The 13,847-nt window shown below is 38.5% G+C and overlaps 1 protein-coding gene across 1 annotated transcript in view; it reads right to left on the reverse strand.

Annotated features, from left to right (window-relative positions):
- The window catches only part of GPC6 (glypican 6), a 1,073,567-nt gene that overhangs the window by 952,446 nt on the left and 107,274 nt on the right, over positions 1-13,847 (reverse strand). The window lies entirely within an intron of this gene.

The raw sequence follows: 13,847 nt of genomic DNA on the forward strand, positions 1-13,847 counted from the left end.
TCAACTGAAAGAATCTAATTGACATTTCTAGAACACGCAACAAGAGCAGATTACAGGTTCTTTTCAAGAGTTCACAGAACATTTGCCAACAGGGACCATATCCTAGGCCACAAGGCAAATCTCAATAAATGTGAAAGAACTAAAAACACACAGACTATGTATGCTCCAGCCACAATGGAATCAAACTAGAAATCAGTAACAGAAAGATAACAGGAAAAAAATCTCCCAAAACTTGGAAACTAAGCAACATACTATTAAATAATCTGTGGGTTAAAGAGAAAGTTGTGAGAGATCAAAAAATGCATTACCATTGTATGAAAATATGAATGAAAATCAAAATAGAACATGCCAAAATTTGTGGTATACAGCTAAAAAGCAGTGCTGAAGGAAAATTTATAGCACTGAATGCATACATTGGAAAAAGAAAAGTCTCTAACCAATAATCTAAGCTCTCATCTCGAGAACCTGGAAAAACAAGAGAAAAATAAACCCAAAGAAAGCAGAAAAAAGGAATAATGAAGAGCAGAAATCAATGAAATTGAAGCAAAGAGCTGCATCTTTGGAAAGAGCAATGAAATGGACAAAATTCCAATAAAACAACAAAAAAGGGAGAAGACACAAATTACTAACACCAGGAATGAAACAGGGGTATTCCTTGCTTCTCTTTTAGATGTTTAATCCTTAGCATCAGGGTAACTGACATACAATTAATTCTATGCTTCGAGAAAGGGTAAATTTCTTTCCTATAATATTTTCAAGTTACCTCCTACAGTAGGAATTCTGAATGTGCAGTTCTTTTTCACCTAATTTCCAGTACATAAACTAAGTACTGCAACGTACACTAAGCAATGAAGTCCTTCCTGGTGATGACAAAACTTTAAGGTTGAAAAGTATAAATAATTAATAACCCTCTCATGAACTGGGACTTTGTTTTGTAATCACCAGTCCATTCCCAGCATCAGGAACAAGAAACAGTGCCCACTGTATCTCAGAGACAGTCAATATTTGCTAAATGAATAATTAAAGGAATTAATAATTGGAAGAGGTACAACAGTACAAAGTAGAAAACAGACTAGGAGTTTAGAATAAATGCTTGATTTAATAAAAAGAAATCCATAAATCAGAGCAAAAGTCATGGGAGGGATAGAAAAGTTGGGCAAGAAATCTGGCTTTTGTATAAACATGGCAAAAATTCTTGCTCAAATTTTTAAATGTCCCTGTTGTATTTCAAGCCTACTCAAGTAAACGGATTACAAATCATAGGAAATTTGCTTTATTTATGTGAGAATGTTTCCCCTAACACTCCCTAAAATGTATTACAAGACTTACCAAATATAAACTGTAAACAAACCATCCTTAGTGAAAAACAGGTTGAAATATAGAACAGAAATATTGGAGAAATGTAGGTAGCTTATTTTAGTAAGTTAAATAATGTAGTGATAATTTCTAAAAAGGAAATTGAGCTTCAATGAAGCATGCATATCCTCTCCTACATTATCCGCAACAGTGCATGTAATTTGCACACATTTAATTAACTAATAAAACCCCTATCAGTAACATTAGGTTAGGAAATGTCATTGATGATGACATGCTGCTCCATCAGGGTTTGGCTGATTGTATTTTGTTTTGTTAACACTAAACTACAATGTCTCTAAGAGTGCCGTCTAGTACTTTTATTTGCTTCAAATATTTCTCAATTTATTTAAAACGGGCTGGGTTTTTCCATGTAGAATATAATTTACAGAGTGCTGTAAGCACAATGTCCCACTAAAAGAGTGATTCAAAGACAAAACTGAGGCACATAAAGGAAGCAGAATTAAAAGGGGATTCCCTAGAGCACAAATCGTGTTGTGCTACAGACAAATCAGGTTGACAATGTGACCAGAAATACAGGGTGTATCTCTCACTGCACAACCTGGGCTGTTTTTATCTTTGTTGCCAAACCTCAGTGAAAGCATTATAAAATATTGCTCCGAAACTAAAATCTTGAAAACAGGCAATAGAACATGAACAATATTTTTCCACTGATGTTTTATACACAGTAAGTTTTTATCATTTATTGAACGCTATTTTTTTCCCTGGAACTGAAGGAGTCAGGGGAACAGCCATCACTATCCATATTGTCACACAGATATAGTGTCAGCTTAGTGCAGGAAGAAATCTGATAGGAATCTTCCAGGTGAAGAGATAGAAGGCAACACTATACACAGTCATGTGTTCATTCACAGAGATGGGTTTCCTGGTGCCAACTCAGAATCACAATAATTGTTTTCTTAAAGTAATATGCTAAAAATTCCTCTAAAATTTGGGTCTATGCTTTATTAAAATATGCATATATCATGATGAGGGTGTTTGTACTTACAAATGTGACACTTCTCCAGACCTAGGTTTCATTGCTGGAAATCAAGCATTTTGCTTCATAACTCTCTAGCTTATTGATTTAGAAGCAGTTGTATCTCAAGAAGGTAGGTAAAGAATAATGGTTTATTAAAAAAGAAAAAAGGCAGTGTGATTGCTGTTGTGGAGTTGTTTTTATTGCTGCTTAAAGGCAAAATACTTGACTACCAGCATAGAAGTAGTAAGGAAGTGGGATGGAAATGATAGTTTAAGGATTAGACAGAGGATCTGCAAAGCCAGATAGAGAAAACTTGACACAGGACCAGATATTGGTGGGAATGAGCCAGGAAAATTCCATTGTCAGTAACAGAGATTGAAAAATGCCAAGTACTTATGTCAGGAAGGGTGTCAGGGAAAGTGGAAGAAAACTCATGAGTTCTCCTTTGGGTGGATGAACTTGCAGTCTGCTGTGGAAAGCTGCAATGAAGATGTGCAACAGGCAGTCAAACGTGCTGGTCCACGGCTCAAGAGAAGTCAGAAATCAGAGTTAAACACATGGGTGCTTGTCATTGAAATGGGGGTGATGGCTGACGTAGAAAGAAAACTAAGATCTGGATGGAAAAGATGTAGAAAAAGAAGAACATAGAGCTAAGGCTAGCACATTGGAAAACAAGTAGTGTGAAGGAGTAAGCCAAGGAAGAAAGGCCAAAGACAGGACGGGGAATCCATAAATGGAGAGAGAACGAATGTGAAAGTAGAATGTGAGCAGCAATACAGAGTGCTTCAGAGACACTGAGGAGAAGGAGAACTGGTATACCTTCATGTAGCGTACGTTCAGTCATGTACAATGACCTATTTATGGCAAAACATGTAATCTGACAACCTGATTATGTACATATATACACATGAACAATATGCATAAATTATATATATATATACATTTACTTGATCCCACTACAAGGAAAACCAAGATATATGATGTTGTTTCAAATGTCTGAGGCAGTTCATTTTATTTCAAACAAGATTCACCTGATTCATAGCTCTTATAATCCATCACTGCTAATGAATTAAAAAAAAAGATGCTCCTAGATGTCACATCACAGCAATGTGTAGCACCAATAACTAAGCCTCAACAGAAGTTTTATTAATATGATATTTTCTTCATGAAAAGTAGAAACTCTAACTAAAACTGCCTCGTGTTTTAAAAGCTATCGACTTACCACATGCATCACTGTGATTTTCTTACTGTCCACTCTAGTTTTTTAATATATGGCATACATTCTCCATGAACTTTACTTTTCAGCTATGATTGTTGCAATGTGGGAATTAGACCAAAAATCATTTTTTTCTTCATTCATCAAGAGTTATCTGCTTGGCAATTTTATTCATGATATTTACAAAGGCTCAAAACCCACTGACATCATTTAATACTTATGAAATGTCTTGGTAGAGACGCTAATAAATTTTGCAGCCATTTAAGAATTAACTATTCATCAGTATAACTTTGATTTCTGACTGTACTTACTTCTCTTTTCACCTAAAAATGAATACTTGCACTGTTAGGCAGAAGTCAGTGGGGTGAGAGAATCTTGGAGATTCACATTTGTACTTGCTAAAGCAATGCATTTATTTAAAAAGATGCAAGGCACTTAAAATTTTAATAGCCACTTGAGTACTCCCTTGGGAAATATTTATTTAGGACAAAATGTACCACAGATGCTTTCCGAAGATCAGTATAGCAAGTTAGAACATTAAAAATTCCTTCTCCTATGTAAGACCTCAAACTCTTCTTTATTAATAAAGTCACTTCCAAATTCCCATTATGGCTCAATTCAATCAATCTAATTCCAGCCATATTTGTGTGAAATTTATTAAGTGCCTAACGGTACTGGAGCTGAACTCCATCTCACAGTTATTTAATAAAAGTCACTAAAACAATATTCAATATATTTTGGCACCTTTCTTTTGAAATTATTTGGTCCTGGTGTCATAGGCAATGACCCTTCCCTCCCTATGCTCTCCCCTTGGGCAGGTTTACATCCCTTGGTCAAAGAGGTTTAATCATAAGTAATTCTTTCTGGGTGCCAATCCATAAGCAGATGGTATAATGGATGCACCACTTAAAAATTTAAAAGCAAAGCGGTAGGTTGAGAAGAACAAAAAGGTGTTGGATAAACTTTGAAAGAATCCAGAAGCAACTACAGAATTTCTCTTGAAGAGCTCAGCATAGGCACTCTGATGTATAAGGAGCTGGGGCATCCACCGAGCTCACAGCAAGCACACGGGCTTTCCTTTGGTTATAAATTTGGAGTGGCCTGTAGAGAGGGACTGGCAATGAACCCCCAAAACATCCCCTGCAGCATCTCAACAGAAAAGATTATCTTACATACTACAAAAACAAGGCTCTCCTTTAACTTACAATCCATCACTTATGGGGTCTTGAGACTTAGTAGGATTATCCAGCCACAATGGAGAGTAAACCAAACACTGAGCTGCAGCCCTCCACGTGAACAGTCTTCGCCTTCTCTCGGAATTCTCCCACTTGTGATTGTCTGCTTTGACTGGCAACATCTCGGAAAGAACCCGACCCAGGGACTCTACAAACTCCTCTTGCCCTTACAAAAGTCAGGTTTTTAATGTCCAAGGTTTTCTGTCCAACCACTACTGCTGTTCCTGTATCGTTCATCCATCTCCGTCTATGAGCATTTGCACAATCTTACATCACAGTATTCAGCAAAGCCAAGATTCTTTTCGGTCTTATTTTGTATAAGTTGTAAACACTATTTTTTCTTTCTCTGAATATATGTAGTACCTGTTCATTATTGAAGATTGGAAAAATATGTCTTTTAAAAGGGGAAAGAAAAGAAGGAATATACGTAATCTCCTGTAGTTGTACAACCCATAGACAATGATTGTTAATGTCTGGTCTATATCTCATGAACATCGATGACATGATGGTTATTTCCCTGGATAAATAAGTTTTCATTTCACAGGCCAAGTCCCACACAGCAGGAAGGGTCAATATGTATCCTTTAGTCTTGGGGGTTTGTGGGAAGGAATTAGAAACAAAGGTAGGGGAAACAGGCTGCCAGATGCTTTTCAACTTTTGCCTAATATTTTGGAAATGAAGTGGAAAGAGGCAGACGCTATGAAGTTTTGAACATTTCCTCTGAAACTTTAGGAGGACAATTTGTGGCACCTATGGCCTATGCATATTAAGAAAGTTTCAGAAATTCAGGCAAGCAGTAGAGAACGCATAAGGTCTGAACTCTGGCAGGAACCAAGGGCACTACATTCTAAGGTTATGAGATGGGCCACAAGTGTAAACACCAGCTCAGATTTCAGGAGGTATTTGCAGCACTAAGCAAAGATGATCAGCAAGAGAGGGCCACGTTTTACAGATTTCAAGAGAAAATGCAAGCAAAATTTCAGAGGACAAAATCAGACCAAACACTCCCCAATAGACCAGATGCCCACACCCCAGAACCAGAGCACGGGCCATGCAGTGGGGGTGCACAATTGAAGGGCCTTCACATCCTCACACTGGAGGGCTCTGGGTTTTCCCCCACACATAGATCTTGGGAAGGAAAGGGGGAGAGAAATAACTGAAAGGGAGTTGAACTTTGAACTTGCTGGATGTTTTTCTAATAGAAAGTATTTGGAAATCAACAAAAAGCAACTTTGGAAAGAAATAATACACCATCAACTCACCAATATAAGCCAAGTCCCACCCCACCCCAACCACCCCTACTTAGCAGGGGAGGGAACTCAAAAGGAAATGTCAATTATAAAAACACTTAAAAGTATCTGCTTTCCTGAACTTCTAATTTGTGGGTGTTCAATTTTTTTATTTATACACACAGCACACAACAGGAATCTCACATTTCATAAATCCAAAGTATTATTTTATAGGCACTTATGTCCTTGCACCATACTAACATTTGGGCTACAATCAACTGACCTCTCATTCTGTGTTGCTCCTTGTGTCTGCTTTGCTGTGATGTCCTTTTGCCACCTCCTCACAAATCTACTCTCAAGCCCTGGACACTTGTCCAGGTGGCCAATGCCTGCATCGCTATCCCTGACCCCAGTCTGCTTTGTCATCCGCTTTGATTCCACAGATTGGCAGATCTGCATTCCAGTCTGGTCTCTGAATCCATATCACAACCTTGTGCTTGACTATTCTGATTCTCTAAGTGGTTTTCACTCTGGGGTTTCAATGAACCTTCTGGTCTCTGCTTTCTGCTCAGTAGGAGACACTCTTTATCCTGCACTGATGTTTTTAAATTAGAGACAGTAGCTTCTAGAATGATGTTCCTTTTCAGGCTCTCTCTAGGAGCAAGAGATTTTCTTTCCAATCATGTTCCTAAGTTTCCTCTTTAAAAAAACTGTCTTATTCTCCCAGTGACTTGGGGTAAATAGTAAAAATTCTGTTTAATATAGAAGCTGGGGAGGGAGGACAGCTTGCATTCTGAAGGTTTCCCTTCCAACAACATGTTTAAAGTTTTTAAAATATGTTTTCTTTGCCCAGTTATCTGTTGTTTATTCAAGATAGTAAAGCAAAGAGATCAAGAAAGCAAATGTTCGAAATGTTCAGATTCTATGCTGCACTGAATAAAATGATATACTATGGAAAGACCCCCTGTTCCATGTTTGTAGACCAGCCTTACCTTCCTCCACAGAAAGGACAGTCCAATAACCTCTGCCTCGGACTTTTCATATTACCATGAAACATTTAATCTCATTAGCAGTCACCTTCTAACTTCATATCTCCAATGCCTCAGAAACCTTTTGCATGTTTCAAAAGTATTTTAAAATATGCTTAATGTTATTTAAGCTCCAGAAAACTTACACCATTTTAATACTATATTTTACCCTATTGCAGTTTGTACATTCAAGTATTTTACATATCAAATATATATATATTATAAACACAAACATACACATATTGTAATTTTATTTTTCTAAAGAAACATTATAACTATTTCCTCATTTAAAGCTTGTAACCACATGGAGATGTAGGTACAACATGTACTATTATCTCGTTCTACAAATGAGGAAGCTGAGGGACAGAAGATTCCACAGCCTTCTTGAGGGAACAGAGCTAGTGGAATAAAGGTAAGGCAATGTGACGACAGAAGTAAAATCAATTATCATATTTTGTACACAGGAATATTGAAACAGTACATTTCTATGCACTTGAGTTTGACAAGCTACAATGTTATAATGAAAACACTGACTTATTAAGCACCTATTACAAAGTAACACACTGACCACCACAGGGAGTGGCAGATGTACCTACAAAAATCAAAATCTCTGCTCTTAAGACATTTTCACTGTTGCTGGAGCCAGATGACATACAATGGATAAATACTTAAGCGTGTATTCCCAAAAGATATGAATGGAAACAATAGGAAAAAAACCTGTCTTCCAAAATTTTCTCTTTTTTGAGATGACAGGATGATTAACATTAGACTCTCAAGATATGTGAATTTGATGATGACTGCATATTCCAACATGATAAAACTGGACTTTTAATCTTCATTAATTGTTTCAAAGTGGGTCTTTCTATGCAGGCTTTAGAGTCAGGCTTCCTGAGTTCAAATCTTGACTCTACTACTTAAAAGTTGTGCAACCTTTGGCTGTCTACTTAACCTCACTGTGTCTTAATTTTCTCATCCATAAAATGGGAATGATATTAGTGACTATCTCACAACATTGTAAGGATTAAATGAGAGAATGCAGGGGAGCATTCACAACTGGCATGCTGCAAATACTCAATAAATAACTACAATCGCAAGGATCGAAATCCTAGATTCCTTTCTAAGAATAAGAATGTTCACTGAAGCCATATCCCATGAGGGAGCCCCCAGCAGCTCACTTGAAACCAGTCACTTCCTAGTTCTTTAAAGACATATGCATAAGAAAGACTTCATATATTCCCAGATAACATCAACACATAGAAATCCATATTCTAGTTTAACCAAAAGAAATGTGGTATGCAATTATATAATTATTTACATTTTTAAAAATACAGTAGATTTATTTTGCCCAGAGGATACTGCTGTTTCAGAAATGTTATCTGTTCATGGAGATGGAGTCAAGCATTAAACCAATTAAAGTTGTTAGGCTCTTATGATCTATTTTTATTCCTTCTCCTTTCTAGTCACAGATAACTCCATAGCAGATAATGAAAAACAAATTTCATTATAGTTCCAAATAAACAAGGAAGAAATGTAAAAACAAAAAGTACATTTAACCAATTACAAAATTGAACAATTTTATTCACCGGCACTGCTCATTTTGGATATACCTTTGAAATTAGTCAGACACACCACGCTGCATGTGACAACCACCTAAGAGCAACTGAAAACTCATCTTGCTCAGCTTGCAGAAATTCAGTGCACAATGAAGGTGATTCACTCTGCTTGAGGAAAATGGAATGACCTGTCTTGATTTTACAGCCATAAGATTATCCACCAAATGGAGGAAACTGGGTTAGGCGCCACAAATGCAAATAGCAAGAGGAAATTTACTTTCTTATTCCTTCCTGTTTTCTAAGAAAAATTCAGATTTGGAATTGCCACTCGGAAATCTGCTTAGAGGATTCATTAGATTCTCCCAATGCTGCTTCCTGACGTAGCCTGGCGACCCAGGATCTCATGCACAAACTCAGTTCTATATGATAATCAGATACTGGTTTCATCTTTGCACCTGTATCCATCTCCCAACAAGTCAATTCCACGTACTGGTCTCAACACGATTACATTATTGACATTTCTCAGCTGAAAGGCTCCTGCAAATACCATCCAATTTTCTAGCTCTTTCTGAAAAGATCAAAAGATACACCTTGCATAGTAGACAAGAATTTACACTGATGGCTGTCTTTTGTCTTGAATACCAATGCTGCTGGCAGTATTTGACTGGAGCTAACAGGTAAGTCTCTATGATAACTAACTGCATTCAGTCAACTAGAGTGACTTTTACTGGACACAAAATATCTTTGTGCTTGTGAATGCTTTTTTAGCTTGAACAACCTCGAGGCAATGATCTTCAAGGCCTCCTAATTAGGGAGGTTGGCAATCAAATGAGAAACCTTGCCCTTGGAAATCAAACATATGTCATGCCTGAAAGGGAACTTCCTTCTTCACTGATAGTTCACATTTATAGAAGAATTTACTATTATAGGCACAAAGTCTGAACTGTTTTCACCATACGTCTTGCTAGAAACTTCGTTCAAGAAAATTATCTTGAACTCTTCCTCTACTGGAGACAAAAAAAAAAAGTGTGTTGTATTTCACAATGTGATGCTTAAAGTCTGAGATTTCTTTTAATGAGCCAGAAGATTAATTGTATGAATTCACCTAAAAGGATGATGTTACTTCATCTACCTTCATTTATTACCTGGCAACAAATCAGGACGAAAATCTCTGTCTGTATCCCTGTTCTCTCTACAAAGCCCAGGCTTACATTTACAATTGCCAGTGGAATATTTCCATTTGTACATGCTTCAGCTACAAGTGCAGAATTAAATTCCTCCTCCCCAGCAAACCAAGTCTTCCTCGTGGCATCTCTATTTCTAGTTAAGACACCACCATTCTCTGAGATCCCATATTGAATATCATGGAGCCTTCATCTACGGCCCCAGTAGTATCTAGTTGTCTTCTAACCCAATCACTACCAAGTCCTATTTCTCACATCCTGACGTTTCCCTCTTCAACATTTCTTACATCCAGCCCATACTTCCTTTTTATTTCCCTTTTTGATACTATCCAGCGCCACCCTACCCTAAAACCTCGCCATTTCCAGACTGGACTACTATAGCATCTCCCTGTTCCCCAACTCCCACACCAAACTCCTTTCTCTAAACTGCTGCACAGTTCTTTTCTTAAAGCATAGTTCTACTGACATTACTCCCCACTCAGAGGCTTACAAAACATTCCAGTGCCTCTGGAGTTAAGCAACACTTCACCTTGATAAGGGTGATTCTTCGTCTGCCTATCCACATCCCAAGTGTTCTACTGTGCATTTCTCAATGCCAGTTTGTTTGCTCACTGGATACAGGTACCTACCTGCTCACTTTCCCTTGCTTCTCTTCTTTGCCTCAAAAACCCTATTTACCTATCCTTTAAAGCCAATCCAAAGGTTGCCTCTTCCATGAAAACCCTTCTCAATTTGACCAAAATGATATGGCTACCCTCCTTCTGAGTCTATCGCTTTGTGCATGTCGCGCCCTATTTCATAAAGCATCAGGTATGTTCTTGTCCTATAGCCTTAGTATCACAACACACACCCTTCACTTCCACGCAGAAGTCATACACATCGACCGGAAATGGCTTTTCATCCCACCGAAAATGCTTTTATCTTGAGAACAATAACTACTTGTGCCAACTCAAATTATCAAGGAGAAGAGAAAGAAAAAGGAGGACAAAATAGGACAAGAATGTTCATATTTATCAAGATATGAATAATGGCTGCTTACATTTTGAAGAGGATGAATTGCCTCCACAGCCGGGAATCAATGTGAGGCCAGGTGGCTCACTAATGACTCCCTATCACTCCCGCGACCTTCATAACCTTGTCAACAATACAGCTCGTCAAAAATTAGCTTTTAGATTTGTTGAACTGAATATAAAATTGTTATCATTAATTGTTTGATTCATAAAAACAGAGGGAGGTTATGCTGGTCCTGGGGTTTCTCCTTCCTGAAAATTCCCCCTTTAAGGCTCCCTTCTCTCAGGTCCTCTCCCTTTTCACAGTTCTCTACACACACACACACACACACACACACACACACACACACACACGGTAACGGATGGACAGAGAGATGCCAGTGTAGCCTTCTTCACAAACTGAATGTCTTCAAACTCTTCATTCTAATCAACCTTGGCTACTCAATATACAGCACATTTGGGGATTTTTTTTCTTTTTATTTTAATCTACCAACAGAAGCACCTCTTTTTTGTGACCTGCCTTTTAAATTATACTAAGCTGATCTTGATCAAATCTGAGAGTCCCAGTTCCCCCTGGACTACTCAGATCCCATAATCCTAGTCACATGATAGCCACAACCAAATATTTCAGACCTGGGGCCTTAAACCTAAATTTCTGGGAAGTAAACTAATGGTTAAAGCAAACACACTTCAGATAAAGGCCTAGGTCTTTTCTCACGAATGTAGTTTCTTCCTTCTTAGTTTTTGTCAGGTTCTTAGCAAAATAGATCATAATACAGTAAATGTGATTTACCAAATCAGTTCCTTGGAAAACATCGGGAGTTCCACTTGTTTCCCCTCAGATTCTCTATCAAGAAACACACTTTGTGATTAAAAGCCATTATTTAGATACAAATATTCTTTCTTGGTAAAGACATATGAATTTTGTCAGAGACAGATGAGAAGGTACAGCAGGGAAAGTGAGGATTGTGACTACTTACATCCAAATAGCAAGGAGGGGTCACAAGGAGAGAAAATGGCAAGGGACATTTATTTTTTAATTTCAGAATATTACAGGGGTACAAATGTTTAGGTTACATATATTGCCTTTGCCCCATGTGAGTCAGAGCTACAAGCGTGTCCATCCCCCAGATGGTGCACACTACACCCACTAGGTGTGAATATACCCATCCCCTCCTCCCCGCTCCCACCTGCCCAACACTCAGTATATGTTACTACCATACACGCACTTAAGTGTTGATCAGTTAGTACCAATTCGATGGTGAGTACATGTGGTGCTTGTTTTTCCATTCTTGTGATACTTCACTTAGTAGAATGGGCTCCAGCTCTGCCCAGGATAATACAAGAGGTGCTAGTTCACCATTGTTTTTTTGTAGCTGAGTAGAACTCCATGGCCAGCAAGGGACATTAAACATAATGGCAAGGATTTCCACCCACATCACCTGCAGTACTTAGATGAGTAATCACGTGCAAAAAAACCCAGATGACACAGAGAGCCCAACATACCGAAAAATCCCCTTCACTAAGGCATAAATCCAGGAGCCGAAAAATGCCACATAATATACTAACATAAAACAAGCGATTGTTCTTCATTTATCCAGTGGTTTGTTTTTGAACACCTTCTGAATACCAGGCATTGTTTTCAATACTGTATGGAAGAGCTTAGAGTGTAATGGGTGAAACAAATGAGTAAACCAATAATTTCATTAGAGGTTCTTAAGTTCTTTGATGGTGTCTACACTTGATGCTCTCGTCTAGCAACACCAGGACACCAGAGGCTCCTAGTTATTCTCCTACAATTTCACTTGGCATTCACTCTGAGGGTTCTTTTCTGGATATACCCCTTCTTCCTGAGGCGCAGCATTGGAGTGTTTCAGACTTCAGTCCTCAGACTTGCTCTTCTCTAGCTACTCCTTCTCCGGGTGAGCTCATCTAGTCCCACGGCTTTATATAATATCTATATGCTAACAGCTCCCAAATTTACAATTCTAGCCTCCATCTCTACTTTCCAGGCATGTACATCCAAGTACTTCCTTGTAAGTCTAAAGGCATTCCAAACCAAATTATTGATTTCCAAACCCTCCAAGAAACCCCTCATTTTCCTGTTTTGCAGCAGAAGTCACCCCCATTTATCCTTCCCTTATCTCACACCCACATACAGTATGTCAGCAAATCATAATGTAAAAATATGTCCAATATCCCAGCATTTGTTAACACCTTTGCCTGTACTACCCTACCCCAAGCCACTTTCTCATCTCTTGCCTAGGCCATACTTCTCAATCTTGAATGTTTATATAAATCACCTGAGGATAATCTAGGTGGGGGTTGGGGAGGGTTCAGAGTCCACATTTCTAAAAAGCTCCTCAGCCTTGTGCCTGTCACTGCTGCTGCCCATCCAGAGACCACACTGAGATTAGCGAGGACCAGAGACTACTTACTGCAAAGCCTCCTACTTGTCTTCTTGATTTCATTTCTACCCACCCCTGCTGCAGTCTCCACATCACAAAACAGTCAGAGCGCTTGTGTTTACAATGTAATTTTGATTAAGACCCTCCCCCTGCTCAAACACTCTGAAGACTTCTGTATTACTTAGAACAAAATCTAAAGGCCTTATCAGGCCTTCAAGGCTCTGCAAAATCTGGCATCTGCTTACCTCTATGAATGCACCTTCTTCTACTCCTCCTTCCCTCTCTCCAATACAGCCAAACTGGGCCCCTTCGTGTTTCCAAAAGTGCCAACCACACTCCCACCTCATAGGATGCTTCCTATCCCGGAAGGTTTTCCCCCAGATATCCACTTGAACTGCTCATTCACTTTATATCTCTGGTCAATCTTTCCTCAACAAGCTCTAACCTGACCATCCTCTAGAAATTTAGGGATGCAGCACACATGTGCACACACACACATACTTTCCAGATCTTACCTTGCCACAGTTGTCTCCTTCACACTTATCACTACCTAATATCCTATTAAATATTTATTTGTGTATCATGTGTCTTCCCTGATATGAGAACTCTACTGGAAGGCAGGGATTTTATGTTATTCAGCATATTAGGA

Source organism: Lemur catta, chromosome 13 (assembly GCF_020740605.2).
Source record: "Lemur catta isolate mLemCat1 chromosome 13, mLemCat1.pri, whole genome shotgun sequence".
NCBI lineage: Eukaryota > Metazoa > Chordata > Mammalia > Primates > Lemuridae > Lemur > Lemur catta.